General features: G+C 33.1%; 2 long non-coding RNA genes across 2 annotated transcripts; both read left to right on the top strand.

The window, feature by feature from the left end:
* The first annotated feature begins 2,356 nt into the window (after positions 1 to 2,356).
* Positions 2,357 to 3,140, top strand: LOC145759929 (uncharacterized). Its single transcript, XR_014286556.1, has 4 exons — positions 2,357 to 2,501; positions 2,597 to 2,709; positions 2,794 to 2,935; positions 3,019 to 3,140. It is a non-coding gene; the product is annotated as an uncharacterized LOC145759929 (long non-coding RNA).
* An 84-nt stretch (positions 3,141 to 3,224) lies between these two features.
* Positions 3,225 to 4,404, top strand: LOC145759930 (uncharacterized). The gene is made up of 3 exons (XR_014286557.1): positions 3,225 to 3,348; positions 3,422 to 3,518; positions 3,969 to 4,404. It is a non-coding gene; the product is annotated as an uncharacterized LOC145759930 (long non-coding RNA).
* The last annotated feature ends 7,301 nt before the right edge of the window (positions 4,405 to 11,705 follow it).

Here is an 11,705-nt window from a genome sequence, read left to right on the forward strand (position 1 = left end):
AACTGTAAATTACAGAATGAATGAAGAAAAGATAACAGCCGGACGCTAAAGTAATTTGGAAAAAGGTAATAACAACATGCATATAATGTACACACACATACTACGCTTCGTATGTAAATAAAGTAGTGGGCTACACAATTCCCCCCCAGAAGCGTAGTAAAAATTACAAGAAAATTAAAAATTAACAGTTAATTTTGTTTTGTTTTTGATCTTCCACGTTTATTGAGTATTGCCACTTGAACAGGCTGCGTCAAATCAACGTTGGCTGGTTTTAAACGATAAGCGGACAAAGTTTGTTTGGTACCACCAATATCCAAAATAAAAGTTTTTATTTCACGTTTTATTACATAATATGGTCCTTCATAAGGTCCCGTCAGTGGAGGGCGATGAGGATCTTTTCGAATAAAAACATATTAACAAGTTTGTAAAGTTTAAGGGGCATATGTAGTTTGATTTGCGTAGCGTGACATGGGTTGTGGCATAATCCTGGCTGATTTTTTCGCGTATAAGCTTTAATTTTTGTTCGCTGTTTGTTTTGTCAGGGTCATTAAAAATAAAATCCCCTGGGACAGTAATTGGAGCGCCGTATACTAGCTCCGCCGACGACACCTTTAAATCTTCTTTAGGAACGGTTCTTATACCTAGAAGCACCCACGGAAGTTGGGACCCAGTTAGGTCCAGTCAACCGCGCCATCAACGAACTTTCAAGGTGGCGATGTAATCGCTCAACCGAAAGCACATGTATGGTGTAACTGAATGTATACAGCTATGCAGCGGAAATAAATAGATTAAATATAAATTAATACCAACAAAAAACGAGGTATAGTTTCCACGCTATAAGAGTTGTTCAATATAAACCGCAAATTTATTAAACAAGTTATAGTTAAAAGCAATCGATTTACTTTTAATATAGACAAACTACTTTTAAGCTTGTCAGCAATTCCGTATAAAATAAAAAACAATTCTATATAAAATCAACATCAATTTTTTTTTATAAAAATTAAAGTAAGCTTATGTGGATTTATTTAAAATAAGCTACATACAAAATCAACTAGATTGGCAACTGAACTAAATTCCCTATACTTTAAAAGGTGACAAATTAACAGAAAAAAATTAAAATTAATCCTAATTTAACCGTGTTTTTTTAACGAGAAGCAAAAATTGCACAAAAAATATAAAATTACCATTTGACTTTAAAAAGCTGCTAGGTCTTTTTGTTTTGGAAAAGAACGCCGACGTTAATTGGTCTCGCAGTAATTCGAACGCATGATTGAGATAACGGACGTAACTTCAATATGAACACATCGAAACATATTTATAAAAATAAATTATTGACCAAACAAAAAAATAAAATCAAAGTTTATTTAAACTGCTGCATCTAAACAAATAAAAACACTTTTGAAATGCAAATCTATTTTTGGGTAGGCTTATAAACGTTTCAATAATAATTTAATTTTTATACAAAACTGGTACGACTTACTAACAGTTTATGACCGCATCATGACGTATAGCTAACAAATTCGCGTACAGTTCGGTGACGTCATAAAGGGTTTGCCTCCGAAGTCGAAAACTTCAAATCAGGCTTATTATAGGCCCAATAATTTTTTTATTAACATATTTAAACTTAGTACAGTATATTAGTTACCCGTATTTTTTCGTATAGTTCCCCTTTAATGTTGGCGTAAGCGGTGGACAAATTCAACTGAAAAACGAGTCATCTCGTAAAAGAATTGTATTAAAACTACATAAACGCTATTCTAAATATAAGAAAAAGGCTAATAACTGCTACTTAAACCCAGTGGAGGCTCGTGGGTCAAATAAATCGGGGGTTAATTTTGGAAGATTACAACACCGCTAGGGGGGGTCTGGGGCATGCTCCCCCAGAAATTTTTTTAATTTATTGGCTGTAAACACGCTATTTTTACATTTAATGGTTAATTGTTTAAAATAAAGGCCCGTTCACACAGCGTACGCAACACAACGTTATGCAAGATTGCAAAGTTTGCGAAAGTTACGTAAGATTTCGTAAAATTTTGTGGCAGGAGCGAAATTTACGCAAGATTTCGTAAGCGGTATACTTTTATTATAGTTCGAAATCTTAGATTTTGAAACATATTGTTATTCTCATTATATTTATTATTATGGTTCAAAATCTTGATTTCGAAACATATTGTTAGTAATAAGCCTTTTTACATGGGCGATTAAGCGAGCTCCGAGCTCACTTAACGAATTCGCTATAGCGATTTTTTTAAAGAACCAATCACGCGTAACGAGTTCGCTTCGCGGTATATTTACATGGGCATTTTTTAGCGCGCTTCATTTAGTGTGTCAGATTTTGAAATTGAGAAGCTTGCAAGATTTACCTTTACATATTTTAGAATAACGTTTTATTATGGTTAGCCGAAAAAGAAGAATTAAGTATGTAGTGTTAGCTGCAATTATTCACAAAAAAAAATAATGCTTAAAAGAAGAAGAGTTGGCCGAATTTGGATGCATAACAGGTATGTTGAAACTAAAAATGTAGCCATGTACAACTAAGTGTATGTTTGTATAGACAAATGCCCAAATGTTGAAACTTATAACATTATTTTGTAAGGTCACAAGATTGGTGTGAGAATATTGTCCCAACTTTTACTGACGGTTAATGGATTTCAAATTTTAGAATGAAACCAGAAACCTTTAAGGAAATATTGGAAAAAATAAAAACAGGTAAAAATTCAATAAAACAAACATGCATTTTTTTGCCTTAGACTATGGATTTAGTATATTAATAGTTAATATATGTTTAACTAGATGACAGAGCAGTGCGCATTCCAATTTCTACTGAGAAGCGCATTGCAATAGCGATTTATAAATTGGCCAGTGCTGCAGAATACCGAACTGTAGGAAATTTGTTTGGTGTAGGTGCTGCTTCGGTTTTCAATTGTTTAAAAAGGTAATATGTTGTTTATTTATTTAAACTAAACACTTAAGGATGCCTATATTCTTAAGTTATTTAATTGTTTAATAATATTTTAGGTTTTGTATGGCTTTTGAACAATTACATTCTGTGGCCTGATGAAACTGAAAAAATGAACAATTACATTCTGTGGCCTGATGAAACTGAAGCAAAAGAGATTGCGATGCGAACACAAAGTCGCAATCATTCTCCACAGGTTGAAATTTATCTTTTAACAATACATTTAAAAACTTTCAAACCATGACTTTTAAGCTTATTTAATAGGTTATGGGATCTATTGACGGTTCTTATATACCAGTTACTGCTCCAGCAGAGGGCCATAAAGATTATAAGAATCGCTAAGGATGGACATCTGTAATTTTGCAGGCAGTGGTTGACGACAAATGCTGGTAAATAAAAAGCGTTTTTTTGTATAAAGATTAATGTCAAACTGCATACATAAAATCAAATAATTTTTTTTAGCTTTCGAGATATATTTGTAAGGATGCCAGGTACATGCCATAATGCCTATACATTTAAACAATCTGGTTTGTTTAGATTGCAACACACTTTACCCAAGGTAAATATTTTGTGTAAACCATAGTATTGTTAACTCAAATCTAATTTGGTGCCATATGGGTAACTGTCAAGTAGTGGTAACTAAAGTACATTTTTAGTGCCTGAAAAACCAGATTATTTATTTCTTATTACTTATTCCTTATTCAAATAGACTTATTCAAATAGAATATAAATAACATGCATTAATTAAATAACAAAACATATAAGGTTGCATGCACTAATAAAAATAGGTCTAACCCCTAGCAAGCACAAACTATAATGATCTAATTGTTAAACACAAAACATAAAAGAGAACCTAATAGAGAAAGGGAAAAAATCACTGAACCAAATAGAAGAGAACCACTATAGCATACATAAACAAAGGCATAACTTTACATTAAGTTACTACAAGAAAAACTTTCAATCCACAAAAGATAACACAAAATAAACATACAAAATATATTCTAAACAGTGCCCTGTGGAAATTGAAGGCTGTAATATACCTCTTCTGGTACTGGGCGATCCAGCTTATCCCCTTCTACCATGGCTAATTAAGCCCTTTATTGGGCATAATCTTACGGAGGCTAAAGAATCCTTCAACTGTTATCACAGCTCCGTAAGAATTGCAATTGAAAACAGTTTTGGCAGACTAAAGGCACGATGGCGAATAATAGGGTAAAAGGTTGATGCCTATATCGATTTTGCCAAGAAAATTATATGTACTTGTTGCATATTACATAACATTTGCGAAAAAGAAAACTGCCCAATGCCTTCCGAAGCAAGGCCTGGTTTGCATTATACGCAACCCTCAACAAGGCCTTGCTTTACAGGAAACCCTGAAGGTTCAGCATTCCGTAATGCACTTCTTCAATACATTACAAAAAGTCTGCCATTACGCCAATCTAATTTTCGCTGAGATAATTCGTATTAAACAGTTCAAATAAATCATTTTTTAAAGAACAGTGTTTTTATTTTTATCATTTTAAAAAATTTAAGTGAAGAAAAATATACAAAATAACACAAACAAAGCAACAAAAAAGTTAAAAAAATGAATTAATAAAGAAAATAATACAAAAAATCAAAAAGCAGCTATTGTCTAAAATATCTTTGTAATGTTCCAAGAATGTTATTTAAAACTTCGCGATTCATTCTTGCTTCATCCCTGTTCATTCTTCCCTCCTCCCTGGTGAGCTCCCGGTCATTCGCTCCCTCCTCCTGTAATACCCTTACAAGCTCTGCAATATCAGGGTCTGCAGTAGCTTCTGTAAATAAATGAAGTTTTAAAATTTTACATATGCTGTAGTTTTAATAGGGCACATAAGTGTACACAAAAACATTTAAAAAAAAATTTAAATCAAATTTGACTTACTTCTTTTATGACTTCTTCTTCGTTCTGGTGCACCAGAAGTTAAGGGACCTGCCATTCTAGAGCTTGAGGGCCTTGGCATGCCAGAAGTCGAGGGCCCTGCCATTTCAGGGGTTGAGGGCCCCGGAAAGCCAGAAGTCGAAGGCCCTGCTCTTTCAGAGGTTGGGGGCCCTGGCATGGCAGAACTTGAGGGCTCTGGCACATCCAAAGTTTGTTCAGCAAACAATTCTTAAAGTAAACAAAATTAGTAATTAATGGTATGTGAAGTGATTTTACCATAAAATTAAACTGTTTAAATATTTGCTATACCTCCATGTTGTAGTTCGTCAGCTTCAGTTGTGAAATCCAACAAAAGTGGTTCAAAAAATACTTGGGGTGGGCCTTCTCTAGATGGTTCAAATACATTACCCTCGACGCAGGTATCCATGATTGCCTATAAAACATTAAAGTTTCAATTTTATACATATTTAACTAAAAACTACAACAAATCAGATAAAAAACAACACATAACTATTTTTATAAATAGCTTACCATTGCTCTTGGCCTTGATTTTAACAAATTGTCCATTTTATCGAAATGAACCCAGCTTCGGTTTTTGCCAGCAGCCCCTGATTTGCTTAGCTCGGTCTTATTTTTGTAATATTGCCTATTTAAGTTCTTCCACTTATCACGGCAATCATTACTAAATGTGTTATTTTACACTAGTTAGAATTTTATCAATAAAAATCTTAGTACTTGTAACTTTAAACACATGATTAGACATAAGGTGATTACCTACCTTGAATGTACAAAGGATGGAAAGTTGGAATATCCCTAAAAATCTGATCATTTCTCTTTCCTCTTCCATCTATCACCGACAAAACATTTTGTTCAATCATGATGTCGAGCATATTATCAACCATTCCAAAACTCCACTGAGCAGGAGCTTTTCGTTTCCTTTGGTTTTTCATTATTAAGATAAATAAGAAAAAGTAAACAAATAATAATAATGTGTAATAACACTAACTTTCTGCACTGTCTAAAAACTTGATAACTACAAACTGCAGTGTTTTATAAGCTTTATAATTACACCCTGTAATTATAAACAGCTGGCCTCATAAAGTTTAATGGTAGGCAACTGCCTGTCTGTCGTCTAAAATATATAAAATCAGCAGGATCCCACCAGGGGGGCCATTAAAATAAAAACTGAACTAATGAATCGAAAACTGTCGTAAAAATAACTTATTTTTGCTTCACCACTAAATCGGCCTTACAAAGTAGCTCGTTTCGTGGTCGTTTACCTAGCCGTTACGAGCGGACTAGCTTAGCCCGCTTTAAGCGCGCTAAATTTATGCCTGGTTCTCTCAAAATATGAGTCAGCAAAAATTGGAGAAGCAACATTTCCTGTCTTGTAAACAGGCGTTAAGTTAAAAATTTTTTCTACCCAGTGTTTAAAAGAATTAAAAAAATTACTAATAAATATTGAGTGAGCAAGATTTTTATCTTAGTTTTTTAACTAAATTTTTATTTATTATTGTATATCCGCCTTTAAACTGTAGCTTATTTTGGATAAATCCACATAAGCTAACTTTTAATTTTATAAACAAACAGTTTTTGATGTTGATTTGAAATGGAATTGTTATTTATTTGCTGACAAGCTTTGGCGTATTTTTCCTCCCTATTTTAATGATAAGTTCCAATGCTTTTAATTATAACTTGTTTATTGAATTTGCGGGTTATTTAACAACTCTTTTCACATGGAAACTCTAACGTCGTTTTTCTGGTATTGAATCATTTTTTTAACGACTCATTTCCTCTTTTTATTAAGTGCAAATGTTCGTTTTAAAAAACAGTTAGGCAATTTCGTTCTGCTGAACGGACGCCAGTCAATAAACATGGATTATTTCCGTAAGATTTAGCCAGTATTTTATATTCTTGTAATCAACCAACAACTAAGGACATTTCTTAAAAATTAAAACCAATAATTTGCTACAAAACCCAACCCCGCAACATCCCTTGCCTTAAAAGTGGTTATTTTTACATACTTTACTTTAATTTTGAAAGCAATTTTTCCATCCATTGCACATGTTTTATCATTGGGATATAACAAAAACTGTTTAACAGACTAACCATTTACAATAAATATAAAATGAATTGCAAATTGTATTAATATTAATCGATTTATCTGCTTGAGCTGCAAAATCAACCTTACTTTTGTTAGTGTATTCCACCAACACAGATTTAATATTAAAAATTTAATGACTATTACACTTACCAAATGCTCCAGTAAAATGATGTCGAACTGAGCTATTAGCTGCAAACACCCAAAATATTCATCGATTACAAAAGTTTACTATTTAATTAACTTCTTACATACCAAAATATGCACATCTTAAAATGTCAGCGGTTTGATAAAGTTACTTAGAATGTGCCCTTTTTCTTTCAACTTTTTTATTGTGAGTTTCAACAGTTATCTGGCATCCTAATCTATGACTGAATATTTACAGTCACTAGTAATCTATGTACATTGCATTTTTTTTATTGGCAAACTTTATTTATGCTCTTTTGACAGGCAAGCTTATTCAGCATCAGATTCAAAATCCAGTTTATTATTTAGCACCAGATTCAAAGTACAGTTAATTATTCAGCACCAGATTCTAAAGCCAGTTTATTATTCAGCACCAAATCAAAATCCAATTTATTATTTAGCACCAGATTTAAAATCCAGTTTATTATTCAGCACCAGATTCTAAATCCAGTTTATTATTCAGCACCAAATCAAAATCCAATTTATTATTCAGCATCAGATTCAAAATCCAGTTTATTATTTAGCACCAGATTCAAAGTACAGTTAATTTTTCAGCACCAGATTCTAAATCCAGTTTATTATTCAGCACCAAATCAAAATCCAATTTATTATTTAGCACCAGATTTAAAATCCAATTCATTATTTAGCACCAGATTCAAAGTACAGTTTATTATTTAGCACCATATTCAAAATCCAATTTATTATTCAGCATCAGATTCAAAATCCAGTTTATTATTCAGCACCATATTCAAAATCCAGTTTATTATTCAGCAACAGATTCAAAATCCAGTATATTATTAAGCACCAGATTCAAAATCCAGTTTATTTTTTAGCACCATATTTAAAATCCAGGTCATTATTCAGCACCATATTCAAAATCCAGCACAAGATTCAAAATCCAGTTTATTATTCAGCACCAGATTTAAAATCCAGTTTAAATTCAACATCAGATTCAAAAAAAAGTTAACCTGCACACGGATCGCGAAGCAACAAAAAAATGAATAAGGCCTTAGTGGTCGCAAATAGAATGACAGGCGTCACGCATTTGATTGGTTTCCGCCATTTTTGGTCATCGTTCCTCGGCCCCAAGGGCTAAGAACAAGTGTATTTATTTAAAGGAAATCCAAACCAACACCAGATTTTTTTTACAACTGCCACGTGGACGAAGAAGACATACCATAACATCGTAAAAAGTGAGTGGTGTTGCTAATTTACATTGAGAGAGTTGTCTTGGGGTCGTGTTTGGCGAAATTTTAAAATTTTATCTTCCATTTTAACTTTTTAATTAAACGACAAATTCAAAACCGGGTTGCGGACTGGCCGCATCACATTTTTTATGAGTCTCTATATAATCTTAGTGTTTTTATTCGATTTTGGAGTGTTGGGGCCGTGTTTGTTTTTTTTTTGATACTTGATTTGTTATAAATTGTATTCGCTTGATCCGTCCAATTTCGTACAACGTGAAATTTTTCAGTAAATTTCCACTGTGACGTAGCGTCAGTGAAGCACGCAACAGTTCTCTTTTACAACGTAATACGTGAGCGTCGCCTTTTTTTGCACCGTGCTCCCTTTTGGCAGTCTTATTTTAATTAAAATCTGTCTTGACTTTTTTTTGTGCCTGTTTAGCTTTTGACAATACTAGTGTCTTGTATTTTCGCTTCGCACAATTAACAATAGTTCTGTTCCGCTTCGTTCACTCACAGTTTGGGCGTGTAACTTTAAGTCCTAATTGTGACGCAGAGCTTTCTTATAACAGCGCGAGCGTTGCATTGTATTCTTAAAGGTCTATTTTAAAATTTTAGATTTAGTGGCTTAAAATATTTTTCTTTGATTTTACAACAACGTTGCCTTAATATATCTTAAACAATAGTATATTGTTTTTATTTGTTTTTTTAAAGTAATAATTCGAACCTTTGTGTATAAAGTACAAAAGACCACAAACAGGAGTTTTTTACTTTTATTGACCATTTTATACTGTTACTGTTTTACTACTAATATTACCTATTGTTTGCCAACAATTACTGCCTCTATTTTATTCTATTTTTAGATATGGCTTTGCCGAAACCTGCTGGAGATGCCAACGACAGAATTACTGTCTGGTATAGTGGCTTTGGGGCGACTAGGTTTGTTTGTCCAGTGTGGAGTTGTACTGCACCACAGACTACGTTGCAGTCCTTAAAAAGACATCTTACCAGCTGTAATGTCTGGAAGGTCTGTAACGAACCCGTGCATGCCGTTTGCAATAAATGCAAATTGACATTCACAGGGCCCACGCTTAGATCGGTGCAGGTGGAACTAATAGATAAACCATTTACCAGAAGAGGATTGCTTTCTTCAGTAAGTTCGTTATATGACCCGCTTGGCTTTGTCGCTCCAGTAACAATTCGAGACAAAATATTACTGCAACGTTTATGTAAAAATGGGTTAGATTGGGATGATACCATTTCTGGGGAAGATCAAAGTCTATGGAAGAAGTGGTTAGCCGATCTTTCGAATTTGACTAGTGTTACAATTACACGTTGTATTCTGCCATTCAAGTTTGATAAAATATGAAAGTATGAATTGCACCATTTTTCAGACGCTTCGTCCTCGGCTTATGGTGCAGTTTCGTACCTACGAAAAAATCGTATGAGTTTGATATTCATTGCTCCTTTTTAATCGGTAAGGCAAGACTAGCCCCAATTAAAACCATATCGATTCCAAGATTAGAACTGACTGCTGCTGTACTATCAATAAAATTAAACAAATTGATTGTAAGAGAATTAAACCTTTCGAATTGCCGTTCGACCTTTTGGACCGATTCTACAGCAGTTTTACAAAGCATTCAAAATTCTTCAAAACGCTTTTCAACTTTCGTATCGAATAGGCTGTCCAAAATCGACGAAGGAAGCACAGCTTCTCAATGGAGATACGTACCATCCAAAGAAAATCCGGCCGATGATGCATCTAGGGGAGTTGACGTTTTATCAATAGCTAAACGAAATCGATGGCTTGCAGGTCCGAGATATTTATACGAAACAGAGGAAAATTGGCCAATGATTTTTGAAGTAAAAAATTTAATTTCTGAGGAACCGATGGAGTTTAGGCCAGCGGAAGAAAGAATAAATATCAACTTTGCCTCCAAAATTCATTTAAATTTGCTTCACAAACCTCCAGCGACAACCCGTTTGATAACACGCTACTCAACATTAAACAAGCTTAAACGAGTAACAGCATGGCTTTTGCGCTATCGAGAGTATTTACGAAGCCGTGTTAGGCCTCAAGTTAATTGTAAAATTTCAACAATGCTATTGACACTTCTAGAACTACAACAAGCCGAAAATAAACTTATAAAGTATATACAAATGGAAAGCATGAGCCACCTGCTTAAAGCGGGTTTTTGTTATTGTTTTGTTTGACGTAATTTGCCCGAAACGTATTCATTGATTGCCCAGTTCTTACGTCCACTGATAACGTTTCTATGTTTCTTTTATTCCTATTGAGAACTGTTTGTGATAGTGTATATATGTTTTGTATTATTTGAGACTTTAACTTTCTTTTCTATTTGAATAAGGATACTTATAAGGTATTTAATTGATAAAAAGTGATTAGGGATTGTATTGGATATATTTACTAAATTGTCTTTACACCAGTGGGTTATCTTTACACCTGTAACACCAATGTTGAAAATGTGAAAAAGGGAATTCATGAAAATAAAAATAGCCAACCATTATTAAACTCGCTGAAAACGAAAAAGAGAGATGCGACAGACTAACAAAAAACTAGCATTTAAAACACAAGAGCTTTATATGTCCATTTTCTGGATTTTGGTGTGTATGTGTAGCTTTGCTTAAAAGTAATCTAATCAGGTTATAGAGGGTCTCAATTAGTGACATTTTTTGTTTTAATTTATTGTTTTGGTTCATTTAGCATTTTTACCGTGCTTTGTGTAAATCAAAAAAATACCAAAAACTTGACGTAAAATATAAAAATGATTTTTTAATTTTAAATATTGACAGTATATCATGAACTGCGCTAAGAAACAAAAACGCCCGATAAGGGATTTGAACCCTTGACCGTTGGATTAAAAGTCCAACGATCTACTTTTTTTTCGATAAAAATACGAATTTCGATAATTTTAATACGCGTGTATCAATTAGTTGGTATATTTGAGTCGGTAGCATAAACATTGGCAAACAGTCTTTTTTTATTTTATCTAAAAGAATGAAATTCGTATTTTTTTGAGCAATTGTGAGAATATTGTTTTGGGTAAGCGGAACAAGCCACCAAAATATTTGAAATTAATATTTGGCGAACAGTTTTTGATTTTTTTATGTTTTGTTAGTGAATAAGTTGTGTTCCATACTTTTAAACGCTTGCGACACACGAAGCCTTTACAGAATTTAACACGAGTTTTAATCAGACTGAAATGATTTTCATATAAGTTCAAGTACATAATATCTTTTTTTTTACGAAACATTGCACGTCTGCTACGATAAATAAGTTTAGTATTTAAATTTGAGAGCTAAGAATAAACCTAAATATTAATCTTGAAAATTTTTTCGATTTGTTGTAAA

This window comes from Corella eumyota, chromosome 7, assembly GCF_963082875.1.
Source record: "Corella eumyota chromosome 7, kaCorEumy4.1, whole genome shotgun sequence".
Lineage (NCBI taxonomy): Eukaryota > Metazoa > Chordata > Ascidiacea > Phlebobranchia > Corellidae > Corella > Corella eumyota.